Genomic DNA, 9,836 nt, shown 5'->3' with positions numbered 1-9,836 from the left:
AACGCTTCTGTCACAACATAGCAACTTTTTCGAGAATACAACTAGAGCTAGTCCCTGTTTAAATTATTCCTGTAGTAAGTGGCCTTCTGAACCACGAGACCACTGTGAAGCCCCACTAAAGTTTCGTAAAGCAAGACCCCGGAGGGAGTGGTTTTAACGCGCTGCAGATCAGCTAGCTGTGCGCGCGACGCTGCAAAAGCAAGGGGAGGAGACGTACGCTGTAAACCAAGCTAAACCACGGTGGGAAGCAAAAGAAAACCGATATCAGCAAATCAAGATAAAAGAAGGTGTCAATATGACCTGGCTATATATAATACTTTATAACAAGTAAACCGGCTCGTGAGGGGGTCCCCGATGAAGAAATATTTATACCGGTGTCTTACAGATTAGATAGTTACTCTTGTACACCTCCTCCGCAGCGTGAAGCTGCAGACAGTAACTCGGCGTTCACGCGCTGACTGCTCTCAGGCATTAGCCGTAAAGCAAACCTCCTGTGCAAGCAACAATAAAGCGAAAATATTCTACCAACCACAATGATATATGAATATATCATTCACTCCTAGACACAGCCGTGGTACTCTGACTGTGCATGGTTTACTTGAGCGGAAGCCACCTGCTCAGTGGTCCGTCTAAACGCTGTCCGAGAATAGCAATGAGCGCTACCAAAAATCGTACGGCACGAGTTGCCGTATTTACTCGTGTAAGGCCCGTACTTTGCCTTGTTTGTATTTTTTTTTTATTTTTTACACGGTGCAGGCCTTATTTGACGCAGGCTTATGGCTACTCACTGAAGCATCGAACTGAGCCCTTACAGCTACGTAGAATAGGGCAACCACTGGCGACCGACTAAGAACACATTTACAGTCGCCGATCTATTTTCGGGCACGTGCACATACTCAGGAAATGTCGGTATAATTGGAGAGGTCCTAAAACAACATTACGATGGTAAAATTGGTTCTGTTGTTGTTTTTTAGGGGGCCGGGACGGTGAAAATTGTATTTACAGGCTTTTGTTGAGCGTTGAGCTCCATTAAAAGAAAATTCACTTGGGAATTTCGTGATTACCTATAGGTCGTGGGGGGCGTTTCACGTCCATCCATCCCGCCGCCGATCGTCGGTTGCTGGTCGCCGTGAAGTGCAGATACCACGTGTAAGCCTTGACTCTGCGACACTGTCACTTTAAGCTGTGCTGCCCAAATTAAGTTTGGAACTTTATTGGTTTTATGCCCACACTGAGAGGGGGGCACCCGCCGTGGTTGCTTAGTGGCTATGGTGTTGGGCTCCTAAGCACGAGGTCGTGGGATCGAATCACGGCCACAGGGGCCGCATTTCGATGGGGGCGAAATGGAAAAACACCCGTGTACTTAGATTTAGGTGCCCGTTAAAGAACCTGAGGTGGTCCAAATTTTCCGGGGTCCCCCACTACGGCCTGCCTCATAATCATACCGTGCTTTTGGCACGTAAAACCCTATAATTTTTTTGAGAGGGGGGATATGGGGGGGGGGGGGGGGGAGTGGGCTTACGCCGTTCTGTCCAGTTAGCGCCCACACTAACTTGGTAAGCGTTAGCGAAGTAGCCGGCTGATCACCCGCAGACCTACCAGTGCATGTGATCTCACATCCGATCATTGACACCCTCACTCACCCTCTCACACCCGATCACTAGTGAAAACATTATAAGGGAAAATTCCCGCAACGGCTTGCAGCCTGCCCCATCCGCCGCCTAGGCCTAACCAGTGCTGCTTCGCTGAAGTCAGCGAGCAAAGTTCCGGTTTCGTCCGACTTCAGTCATTGCGGCGCATCCCCGGCATGGAGGAAGAAAAATACCAGGAGGGAGCGTCACGTGATTCCGCTAGCCTCGGCAAGCCAACCTCCTCTGAAGCCGCACCTTCCCCTCTCTGGGGCCTTGTGCGTCGTGCCTTTTGGGTAGGAATAGGCCCACAAGTTTGCCGGATACCATTCGCGATTGTTTGGTACGTGGTACCTTTAAGTGGCGCCTGCCGTCACAGGCTTGGATGCACGTATACGGGTGGTTTTCTGCTACTGTGCACGTCGTTCTTCGCTTCAGATGCGATGCCTTGAAACGTGGCGCGAGACTGCGGCGCCTGACGCATGAAGACAGAAAATTTTCAAGGCGTCACTTGCGCTTCCCACCACGGTTAGTGGAGGTGCCAGCGTTCTCGCCTCGAAGCCCGTCCAGAACGCCCGAGTGTGGTCTACTTTTTCCACGTACTCCTTAAGTTTCGTCAAATCTGCTGTTGTGCACTTTAAAGTGTGGTGCGTATTATCTTGCGAATCTTTGTCCCGCTGTCTTGAACAGAGGAAGAAGCGAGACGTTTCTTCCTAGGTTCACAAGACGGGACGAATTTTTTTCCCGTGGGAAAACAGTCGCTTAATTCGGGCCCTGTACGTTCGCTTAATCGCCTACACATTTTTTCGGAGGCGAAAGGCATCATTGTTTCCCAGAAGACGTCCCCAAACGCGACGAATCGCCGACGGAAGGGTGGCTTGGCTGCATTCACACGTTTGCAGGGCGAACGGTTTCCTAATTTCCTGAAGCCGCCCCGAAACGCAACCAGTCGTCCTTGAGGTGGTCCTCCCGGGTTGTGGGCGCAATGCCGGTTACCCAACGCCTTAGTTCGCAACAGCCTTGGTGCCTTTCTGCCAATTAAGCGGCGAGCCGCGTGGTGGTTCGGTGCGTTACACAGACTCGACTGGTTCAGACGAATTCCTTCACTAACCTCGGCACGCGTTTGCCACGCCTGCTATGTGCGCATATTCCGAAACAGCAGCAGACGTAGCAGACGCAACCGAAGCGAGCCGAGTAAATCTACCGCTTGCCTATCACGTGAGGGCCTATTTCCCATCATCATATTCCTCAAATTTTTTATGACTAGGCTTCAAGATTGTTACGTGGCCCTCCCTCCTAGTTTATTCCTTCCTTAACCAGCAGGTGACGCTCACAGAAATTCTTTAATGCGATTGGCATTCTTTACCTGCTTCAGGCGTTTTGAGCATATCTATCTATCTATCTATCTATCTATCTATCTATCTATCCTCTTACACTTACCCAATGACCGAAGTTGTCTACCAGCTTGGACCACTATAGGTATATGTCCGCATGGTCGTGATGCCTTCGTGGTTGTTTCATCGTTGCCCTTCCAGCTTCGTGATCTGACGCTCGTCCCGTCGTCGTCATGCTTTCTACGCCGACCCAGTTACCCAAGTAGTCTACCACCTTGGACCACTATAGGTATATGTCCTCATGGTCGTGATGCCATTGTAGTTATTGCATCGTCGGGATTCCAGCTTTGTCATGCGACTCTTGTAATCTGACTTGTCGTCACGCCATCGTCGTCACACAGTCGTCATACCATTGTCGTCATGCCGTCGTCGTCACGCTATTGTTTTACCATCGTCATCACTTCAGTGACGTAATCACATTGTCGTTATGCTGTCTTCGTCATAACGCCTTCGTCGTGCCGTCGGCATCAATCCTTCTTTGTCATTCTATCGTATTCATGATGTCGTCATTCAAACCTGGTTATGCCGCTGCTGTCATGCCATCGTTGTCACTGCATCGTCGTAACTACAACTTCGTCATTCGCCTCTCGTCATGCCTTTGTCGTCTCTCTATCGTCGTCAAGCCATCGTCATCATTCGTGATAAAGCCCTCACCATGCCATTGTCGTCCTAATCCCATTGTTCTCGTACCATTGTTATGTCATCCTCGTCCCTGCGCCGTTACCACACAGTCGTTGTCACACCGTCGTCATTATGCCGTCATCGCAGGTTCATCGTCCTCATTCTAACTCCGTTATCCGACTCTCGCCATGCCATTTTCGTCACGCTGCCGTTTTAGAATCGTCATCACTTCAGTTACTTCATCCCATATTCGTCATGCAGGTCGTCCTCATACCGCCTTCGTCGATCCATGGACATGCTTCCTTCTTAGTCATTTCATCGTAATCATGCTGTTGTCATTCAATCGTGATAATGCTGCTCCTGCTGATGATGCCAGCTTTGCCATGACGTCATCATCAGACAGTTGCTACCGTGCATTCATTGCCATAACGTTGTTATCACGTGGTTGTGGTCACGCCATCGTCGTCATACGGTTGTCGTCGTCACGTCATCGTCGTCACAAACTCGTCGTCATTCCATTGTCTTCACGTCGTCGTCGTCGTCACGCCATCATCGTCATCATGTAAGATTCGTCATCTGACAGTTGTGATTCCCTCATCGTCATGCTGTCTTTGTCGTTCCATCGACGTAATTTCTTCTTCGTCATTCTATCGTCATCAGTGCATCGGCGTCATGTACAGTCGTCGTCGTGGCGCCATGCTCGTGGGCGACCTTGGCAACCGAGTGCCATAGCAAAGTGCGACGATACTGGAGTATGTCGCATATAGCCGAAACAAAAGAAGTCTCCGAATGACCACTAGAGATGTTAAATAAGCGTGACTTCAGAAATATGGTGTGTTGCTACATTGCTCGAATGCTAATCACATTACCTTCGACAGTCATCGTGAAATGAGTTCTGCCATTTTTTTTTTACGTTTTGCTCTCCAAAGTGAGGACGCGTTTCTACACGAGGGCGGGCCTTACACGAGTAAATACGGTATATTAGATGACGGGCATATTGCATAAACGCACGCCCGCACAAGCAAAGAGTTAGCTCTCACCGGTGTAGTACTTGTCACACACACCAGATTTTGCCTGCACCACGAAACCTCACACAGACTGACGGCTACTAAGCTTCCCTATGCTGACTCAGTGGATAAGAAAGTGGTGTATACGAGGGAATGACTTTGCCGGAACGCAACTGCATGCGAAGCGCAGTTTAATAACATTTGCATAATACCAGAGGGTTCTTTATGATTGGGTGCACTCTGTTTCTTGCGGAAAAACAACTGCACAAGTGGCCTGGAGCCTCTTCGCCTACTCCCCTTTTTGTGAAGTTCTTGCGCCTGTCTTTTGTTATTTAATGCGTCGTATTGACGTTCGTAAGGACCCTGCACTTTACGGAACGTCAAGCGCTGTTCATTGTAGTTCGTAAAGACGGTACAAGTGGCCGTCGTATACGAGCGCCTTCTCAGAACCTTATTTAGCAAAGTTGTTGCCCTTTGTTAGAGTGGATATGGTTTTAATTTGCCAGTGCTTATAAATCATCTATAACTGCGAGTTTTCTGCCGCTTATCTAAAAATAATATGTCAGACATCGTGTGCTATCGACGCCACTACATAATCCAATTCCGAACATTGTAACTGCGCTTGCACAGTAGTGTGTTACTTATTTAAGCATGGTTTTTTTTTTTCAGTTTTCTTTTTCGTTTTGCATGCAAACAGGGTGCTATTCTTACAGGTATGCAATCATAAAAAAGTGGGACTGGAGTCGTTTTTTTTTTTCTTTCTCAAGGTAAAATAAATGCATTTATAATCAAAGCACGCAGTCTTTATTAATGAGGAGCATCGGTAGTATCTTTTGGCCATAGTGACGGTGTGCTAGCACAAAGTATAAACAACCTCTACTGCACGTTACAAGTTGACTTTTTTTTTCACATATTTGTAGAATTTCCTAAGATAGCGCTTCTCCCATGATCCTACCGCTACCGTCGCCCCACAAAACGTTTCATTTCCTTTACTGCTGTTTATTAGGAATGAGTCGGACCTTTTCACAACAACTTGAAAATTTGAAGGAAATCCTAAAGGAATGAAGTTGAAAGCAGCACGGAATCTCTGGAGGAAAAATACCAACGTAGAAGAGCGAGCTCCCCGGGCATCTATAGAGGGGCCAGCGTAGCACAGACTTAATCTTTAAAAGTCTTCTCGGTGCAAACTATCGACTCGTTGCCACGATTATTAAGAACAATGCCCTGATGAAAAATAAAAAAAACACCTCTGGTTGCAGCACTCGAGAGGGGTGTAACCCTCGGAATTTGTCCCATAAAATTGGAGCACTACACGCGCTCCGCAGGCTCAAGATAAAGGTTGTTAAGGCAAAAAGCGAATGAGTGCCTTCAAGGTATTCTCGCAAAAATTCGCGCGGCTGTCAGTGATTCCGCCAGTGGTGTAGTGATTCACAGCCATGCAAACAAAACATAAATCCTAAAAGAACGTCATCGTCCAGTTCCTGAAGAGCGAAAGCTGCGACAAAGTCCTGTAGAACTCACCGTAAAAAACACAGACGAACAGAAAGCTTGATTATTGTTCGGAATTGCTCGAATCCTTGGTATGTATGCCTGTTCTCATAAATGAGTGTCCATGCTACCTATGCTAATTATCTCAAAGGGACTGCAGGGAATTTCATATTAAGGCTTTGCTTCCATTTCTTTTTTTTTTTTTCATGTTCACCGCCAATCGAACTACTGTCGTTCCCCGTCAACACATACGAACCAAAGAGAGAAGGCAGCACGAAGATAAAAGCAACACAGTGGCGTTGACACGATTTACTTTAACCCATTTTATCAAAGAGCCCTTAAGAGCTGTTTCCACGGCGCATATCTTGCTCAGACTTCACGGAACACTTTAAAAATATGTATATTTCATTTTAACATTCGTTCAGGGGCGCAAACCTTTCGAAATTGCCGGTGGGCGTCAGCACATTGCGTAAATTTGCCAAATATCGCGTTTCGCCTCATAATATTTGCAACACTCTCTTCAGCGAAGTAGCATCGACAGCAGAATACATCTGCTGTAGTCGATACAATTTCATTTTCGCAGAATATTGAAACGTTGCCTAATCGATGATGATGATTATGATGATGATTTAATGACATCCCTTTGAAACGGGGGGCGACAAATAGTCACCTAGCCGGTTTGACCTGATCAGGTATGTTATACATGTTCTTTATCTCGCATTTTTGTATACCTCTCATTAATCGTTTCTCTTTTTTCCCCCGAAATCGACCTTGTACCGCTACCTATGATTTTAAGAGATCAGGTTGTATCAATCTCCTCCCTGCTTTTTTTTCACCAGTACTCTATTAATCTCTTGCTTATCTCTATGGCTGACCGGTTGATGTTTCCTTCCACTTTAAACCCAAGCGCTTCTGGGAGTTGTACGTTACCAACGGCTCTAACTGGGTGAATCCCGTTGCATTCTATTAAGATGTGCTGAGTGGTCGCTGGATCTTTACTGCAGCACACACATGCCTCATCTAGTTCCGAATATTTGCTCCGGTATGTTATAGTCCTTAGGCAACCGGCTCGAACCTCAAATAGCAATGCACTGCCCTTTGTGTTATCGTACAGATTTTCCCTTCTAATCCAAAGCTAATTGTGCGCCACCTAACATATCATTCTAAGGAACGCTGCACTTTTGTATGCGCTGAGCCAACAATGCTGTGCCTTTAACGCGCGAATCTCGGATGGCTTTCGCAGCTCGTCCCTGCCCAGAAGCTGAAATCATGCGGCCGAGTGAAGTTGGTTATCGAGGCCGTTTCTCAACTGCTTCGAGCATAAGGCGGCTGACTTTATGTTTCTTACTTTGTGTTACGGCGTCTCAAAAGCGCAGCAACTCCGTTGGTGTCGGGCCGCCGCATTTCAGCCGTAATATGCAGTGTTACGTTGCGGCGCACAGCGCCACCTGAACTTCGTGCCGTCTTATATTTCCTTGCATGCTGTTCGCAGCCTCTTCGCAAGGTCCGTATATGTTTCTCTGTCTTTCGCAATCACTGCGCCAATGTGATTCTTTCTTCACTTTCTTATTCATGTCACCGTTTTTTGAGTTCTCAGATAGCAGTCGCAAAAAAAGTTGAATGCTAAATCATTGAAAGTATAGTATTCCAAAGCGTTGCGTTCATATTCTTCCAGTGCATTTGTCTCGATATTTCTTTCGTCTTTTTTTTTTGTATCTCAACTATGCGTTGTGTTTCCGGCATTACTGGGGCCAATCGCTATGTCAGAGAGACGTTTGGCTCTTGTTCCAGGAGTGTGCAAATAACGGAATCAAAAAAAAAGAAAAAAGGAAAAAAGGAAGAAGTTTAAACAATGGTGTACCGCAAAAGCAGTTCTTGGTATTCTCAAAAAGAAAACAAAAGAAAGAAAAGAACTGGCGGGTGCCGTGTCACCAGCGCTGGGCATACCCGTCTAGAAAACGGGAAGTATTCCGGTTTCCGCAGCAATATCAGAGATGACAACACCCCAATTTCAAATGTCACAGTCGTGGCCGCTATTCTAGAACCCTATTTCGAGATGCGTTAGACGCGTTACCACAAAAAGCAACTAGGGATAGCGCCTCCTCTAGAACCGCAATGAATTTCGTTTCGCCACGAGACTGGAAGAAACAGACGCTATGCGAAGGGAACGGCAGAGATAATTATTTCGAACAGCTTTAGGATGCGCATACAAGACAGCTGGTGAGCTTGTGTGCCATGTTCACGGGAGCCAAGCTCTACAAGCTAAGTTTCATTTGTTTCTGTTAGCCTCGGGCAGGCGCCTTCGTTTGGAAATACCTTTCTTGTAAGGCCAAATGGACACATTGAAGTACGACATGTCACAGCTGCTCGTTCGAATAGTACCGCATGAAGAGGCTCGATATTTATTCGAGTAACAACCATATCAGCCTAACAGACATTCAAGCTAAGAAAATCATACAGAATAGTAACTTTTGTTCTCTTACTGATATGCCGGTATATTTATATGTAAGGGTTAATTATCACTTAATTATATTATTCTGGATAACTAAAATGTAAGTGGAAATTAAAGAGAGATAACCTCTTCATAGAAGCTAAAACTATAACCATTGCAAGACGCGTGCGATGCTCAACCGATTAAGCTGCGGTGACGCGGTGGTCCTTGGGTTCACTTTCTTAAGTTTCGTATGTGCGTATGATACATGTTTATGCGACGACTGCCTCTAATTATTAAAAATACGGAATTCAAAACTAAAATATTGCTTTTGTTTGTTTTTTTTTACTTACCAAGCTTCATAACAGTGGCAGACATCGCAACTTGTGCGATAATCTGCAATGCAATTCATAATTATTGAATTTCAATAATTACACTCTTGGTTATTTACATTATTTATTTATTTATTTCAATACCCTCACGGCCTAGGGGGCGTTACTGAAGAGAGTGGTATAAAAAAAAGTTGTCATAATGCAGCAAAAATAAAACAATATGGTATCCAGCAACAAAAACACGTAGGTTTAGGCGAAATGCAAGATCAGATTGGCAATAAGGCAGATTAGGCAAACACATAGTTTTCTGCGGCAGTTAAAAAAATAAAAACGTGTCAGAAATATCAGCAACACAGGTGGGTAGGTGGCTCCAATGCTAGCCATCTTTGGCACAAAAGAAAACAATATGGTGTACACAAAAGAAAACACTATCCAATACAATAAGGAAAAAGTGTAACTTTAGGTGAAATTCAAATCAGATTAGGAACAAGACAGATTAGGCGAACACAGTTTTCAGCGGCAGTTTTAAATAAACACGTGTCGGATATATCGCTAACAGAGGTGGGCAGGTGGTTCCAATCGCTAGCCGTCTTTGGCAAAAAAGAGTTAAAGTACGCATTAGTCCGGCAATATGGAATGCGTACCTTATGGCGATGATCTGTGCGAAGTGATATGAATGATGGCTCAGAAAGAAGATCCCCTTTTGGCTGACGATTGTGGTAATAAACCTTAGGTTAGCATTCGGGAAAGTTTTCTACGAAGGGAAAGACTAGGAAGGTTCAAGGTACTTTTCATTGCCGTTACGCTAGCAGTGCGGGAGAAGTTACACAATATAAAACGGGCGCTGTGATTCTGTACCGACTCTAATTGATTAGTAAGGGTTTCGAGGCCCGGGTCCCACACAGAGCACGCGTACTCTAATTTCAATCGCACTA

Source organism: Dermacentor silvarum, chromosome 1 (genome assembly GCF_013339745.2).
Source record: "Dermacentor silvarum isolate Dsil-2018 chromosome 1, BIME_Dsil_1.4, whole genome shotgun sequence".
Classification (NCBI taxonomy): domain Eukaryota; kingdom Metazoa; phylum Arthropoda; class Arachnida; order Ixodida; family Ixodidae; genus Dermacentor; species Dermacentor silvarum.
The sequence above is the reverse complement of the archived record's forward strand: the minus strand, read 5'-3'. Positions refer to the sequence as shown.